At 34.9% G+C, this 5,007-nt stretch overlaps 1 pseudogene; it reads left to right on the top strand.

The window, feature by feature from the left end:
* Window positions 1–1,892: 1,892 nt before the first annotated feature.
* On the top strand, window positions 1,893–3,172 carry LOC143538879 (calcium uniporter protein 4, mitochondrial pseudogene; annotated as a pseudogene).
* The last annotated feature ends 1,835 nt before the right edge of the window (window positions 3,173–5,007 follow it).

The raw sequence follows: 5,007 nt of genomic DNA, 5'->3' as shown, positions 1-5,007 counted from the left end.
CACGAACATAACAAACTTACATGGAGAGAAGACTCCTTGACTCACACTCATAAAACTAATAATCTAGACCCTATTTATAGACCTACTAAACTTGCTCTCTAAGTCTAACCTAACTTGGGAAAGAAGACAAACTTATTCTAGAATAATCCATATTAAAATAAACTTACAAAACAAACCCTCAACTTTATTAGTAACTCAAGATTATTCTTCAGCTTATTACAAATAAAATATTAATTAGCGTACACGTTGAAGAACTAAACTTCTCCATTTGAGTTTGCAAAGCTTAACGATTGGCCCAACATAATATTCCATATCGATCAGCAATATACGTCACGCTTTCACACTTTGTAGTAATTTGTGGAACAACATGTAAATTCCCTACATATTTTAATTTTTCCTTTTCGGGAACAAAGTGTTTCTCACATACAAACAATTTGTTGTATAAAATTCCTTGTTGGCAACAAAGTGTTTCTCACATACAAACAATTTGTGACTGCCGAGTACTGACTAGTAACTATGCATGCATGAATTGTACATACAAACAATTTGTGACTAGTAACTATCAGTAACTTCATATGTGTGATATTAATAATTTATAGAACATATGCATGATAAATGCTAAATATGACACTTAGGCCACGCTCGTTTCATATAATTCGGGAGTACATTAATCATGCTTTCATCAACTTGGAAGACAATGTATAGTTGTAGGTCTCGAAACCGGATCCGACAACAAACGGCTTTGTTCTTGATAGGTGCTCGAGACGGGTGCGATAAATCAAACGACCAAACATAAATAATATAATGATAAAGTAAATGAACGCTCTTGTTATCGGTTAAAAGATTTAAAATAAACGAACGAACCGACCCCACCCAAGGTGAGCTCCCCTTGGGTGGGTGATTTACACACTACAAAACACACACATAAAAAGAAATACATGATTCCTAATTATAGCCAAACAAGAAAAAAACATTCTAGAAGCTTTCCCGTTGAAGTTAAATGCGTGTCGAAACTCTCGTCTCGTGTCCGGATTTCTCGCTGACATTAATTATTATCTTGACCGTGAATAAATAATGGGTCTCGTAATTTGATATCGCAAGTCACAAATATTAGCTTTACAACAGTGAGATTAAAACATGTAGTGGTGTGAATATTTGGAACGATAAAAAACAATACATGAACCTATGGATTCATATGACAGGATTTTCATTATGTCATGTTCCAGCCATTACCGCATCGAACAAGGTTCATTCGAGACAGGTAGATCATGCATATTGACACGTAACTATACTCTTCTAAAACTGTAGACATTCTGAATTAAGCCCAGTCATCATTTGCTATATTTATGGGTTAATCAATCGGTGCTTGCTTACACGTGTATGGTGATTAAGTTTTTCATGTGAATATTCAGCTGTCATTTTCTGGAGAAGGTGGTTCTCCCAACTTTCTGCTTTCAGAAAGCGATTATATTAGACTTTGTTTTGACGTAAAAAACGAGAAGAAGTTGAAAAGTTCAATAAAAATTTTACCACCTATACAAACAATAATGGCACATCTGATTTTTCACCAATTAATTAAAATATTACTACAATTTAACCAATTTGTCATACCAAAGACAACGTAAAATAATCAATTTGTCATACCAAAGACAAACAAATATGAAGAAGCAAGGATTTGTCATTTGAATTAAAACCATTGTAATGATATGATACGTTGCTTTCAAATTCAGAAAAAGAATCAGTTTTTCTGTATATGAATTCTTCAGAAGTATCTGTAATCGTAACTATAGCTACCGTTATCTTATCTATGACACTAATCAAGATTAGTGGCACCTATAAATAGCGAGTAACACCATAACCGAAGTATAGACTATAGAGCTTGTGTTGCATCAATGGCATTGAAGCAAAACATAGTTCAAAAGTTATTTAACACTAGTACTTACAAGCTGTTGAATCAAACATTAAGAACTATCTGTTCAATCCATGATGCAACCTAATCCAGACGGAGCACCGTCTGAGCCGGTAAGCGACTCGATCTTCCGATGGTTTCTCCAGCAGCGGCCGTTGTACCTCTCTTCGGCGAACTTGCTGGAGATCTTCCGTCCTGGAGGAGAGAAGCTGTTTGAGAGACTCAAAGAGATGGACCTTGCGAGAAATTTAGTTCGTCGCCAGACGAAGAGCCAGTTGATGGTGGCGGACGCTAAGAAGATCCTTCGCGTCTCGCGAATAAAGATGTTGAAATCGAAACTGAGGAGTAACCGTAAGAACCGTGTGTCCTATGATGAGTTTGTTCAGATGTGTGTGGATGGATGTTCTGATAAACAAGAAGGGGTAGAACTCGCGAAAGTTCTAGAGAATTCGGGTTCTGTCATCGTGTTAGGAAACATCGTTTTCCTTAAACCTGAACAGGTTAGCTAGTTAACTTATTCTGTTAAGAAACATACAAATAACTAAAATAATTATAGTAACATTAAATATCTAAAATAATTGTAATAAACATTGGCGAAAATATTGTAGTATATAGTTTTGAATTAAAGTACTCATTATTATTCTATTTATCTTTTGTTATATAATTATTTAAGTGTAAAATCATAGAGTAATAAAAATTACTCTAGTCTTTTGTACGTTTAATATGTTAACTTCGTTTGTATCGAATACCCTGCCTCTACCATCTTCACTAAAATCACACAAATTCATGTTTTTATTATTGCAGATAGTGAAAGCTATCAACGAGTTCATGATCACGACAGTAGACGATGCGCCAGTGAAGGAGCTGGAAGAAATGGAGCGCTGGAAGTCGGCGATCGATGACAAGGCAAGGAAGCAAGTCCGACGAGAGCTTTGGGGTGGGTTAGGGTACCTGGTGGTGCAGACGGCGGCGTTCATGAGGTTAACGTTTTGGGAACTGTCATGGGACGTTATGGAACCAATTTGTTTTTATGTTACATCGGTGTATTTCATGTTAGGGTTTGCATATTTCATCAGGACATCAAGAGAGCCTTGTTTTGAGGCGTTTTTTCAGAGCAGGTTTCTTGTCAGGCAGAAGAAGTTGATGAAGAGTGAAGGGTTTGATGTTGGAAAATACACTGAGTTGAAGAAAACTTGTGGGTCGAATGATGAAGAGGTTTCTACTTGGAAGTTAATGAATCTTCAGTTTGATCCCAGTAGATAATATTTAGATTTATGTAATGTTTTTTTTTTCCTTAGTTTTTTTATAAGTTTCAATGAAATCTTCGAGTATTAAGATAGATTTTAGGGATGAAGAACACAAGCGCAAATTAAAAGAAAAATAATTTAAAAACCCTCGAATCAATTCAAAATCATTCTTCCATTAATGTGCAGATATTTATGATCAAGTTTGTTCGTCAATAAATATGTAATGAGCACAAGTGAGTAATATAAGTTGGGTTTGAACTTCGGTTTCTCACTTGCAATAGGATATGTTTTAAGAAAAAAAAGGGGGGAAATTACACAGTGTGTATATTACACTCAAGTAAGCTATTTACACGCAATAGGTAGGCAATATTTGGACTTTAGTAATCTACATTATGATCTTACAAGTGTCATATGTGAGAAACAAGTCCAGCATCAGGGCCGTCTCCGAAAATGATTAAAAAAATTTAGGCCTCGTGCAAGATAAATTTTGGGCCTCCTTGTAATATAACTCTTCAATTATATATAAAAAATCACAATATGAATACAATTGTTATCAAATAAACAAAACAAAAGTAGTGTACCAAAATGATCGAACTTACTTAAGCAAATTTTGAGGCTCTCCTAGCTTTTCGGGAAGCAAATCTCTTAATCATGTCTTTATAGTCCATACCTTCTAATATTTCGTTTTCAATAGATATCAATGCCAATCCGTTAAATCTTTCTTGTGACATTATCGAGCGTAGATAAGACATCGACAGCTTCAGTTTTGAAAAACTTCTTTCTCCTGATGCCATCATTACCGGAATTGTCAAAAGCACTTTATATGCATTTATAGCAATAGGAACACGACCGAGTTGCTGGATATTGTATAAAGCACCAAAAGGGCTGACAATACGACTCGGTAAGAATGTCTCAATCAACTTCAACTCTAAGAAAAGTTCATTAGCATTAATGTCCGATTCTTCAATGCATCAATGCCACCGTTCCCGTTGAACTTGACCTCATAATCTGTTTAAAAAAAGTATTGAACCTCATAACTGAGAGATGGTAATAAAGACACCACAAAGCCAACAATTGCACATAATGTAAGTACCTCAAAGGAAAATTTCTATCAATAAATAATGAACTTTTTAGAGAAAAATAAAGAAATAACACCAGCATAACTCATGATACATTCGTATCTAGCTCTAGTAAAAATAGACAAATTTCATCATCAAAAACCCATATTAGTTCTAGAATTAAGAAGAAATTAGAAGTAAAATCATACTTTTGTGTCAAGCATAAAAGAAACAATTTTTGCAAGCATAGAAATCATACAATTCGACTAAAACAATACCTAAAATTCAGATTGGCAGATTCAAAAAATTAGGTCAAACTAATCGACTAACAAAAACGAATAGAAATCATACCTTCGATTTCGATTCCCGTGGCCAGCTAATCGATTATCATGACACCCATTGACCTGCAATCGATAATTGAATTCCCCTAATCCCGTTTGCTTAGTTTTCACCGTCTTTTTTTTTGGGGCCTGCATATATATAAAGAAAGAAATAAAAAAACCATTGGGCCCTTTAGAATTTTGGGCCTCGTGCAATTGCACGGGCTGCACGGCCCAAAAACCGGCCCTGTCCAGCATCGTCACACATCTTAAACATGTGTTGATATACTGAAATGTCAGATGTAATTCAAAACTATAATCCACATAATTTCGTTAGTATTGCAGTATTATATGCTGTTTGTGTGACATTCGTCAACTTTTCATATTTGAAACCTGGTTCATATTGTATTTCGAATCATTATTCATCCAATAAATCGATGGATGTTATGGTATATTGTGTGGTTTTATATTTA

The sequence above is a fragment of the Bidens hawaiensis genome, unplaced genomic scaffold, assembly GCF_021521415.1.
Source record: "Bidens hawaiensis isolate Kalapana, Puna unplaced genomic scaffold, B.hawaiensis_p1.1 tig00011744_1, whole genome shotgun sequence".
Classification (NCBI taxonomy): domain Eukaryota; kingdom Viridiplantae; phylum Streptophyta; class Magnoliopsida; order Asterales; family Asteraceae; genus Bidens; species Bidens hawaiensis.
The sequence above is the reverse complement of the archived record's forward strand: the minus strand, read 5'-3'. Positions and strand labels throughout refer to the sequence as shown.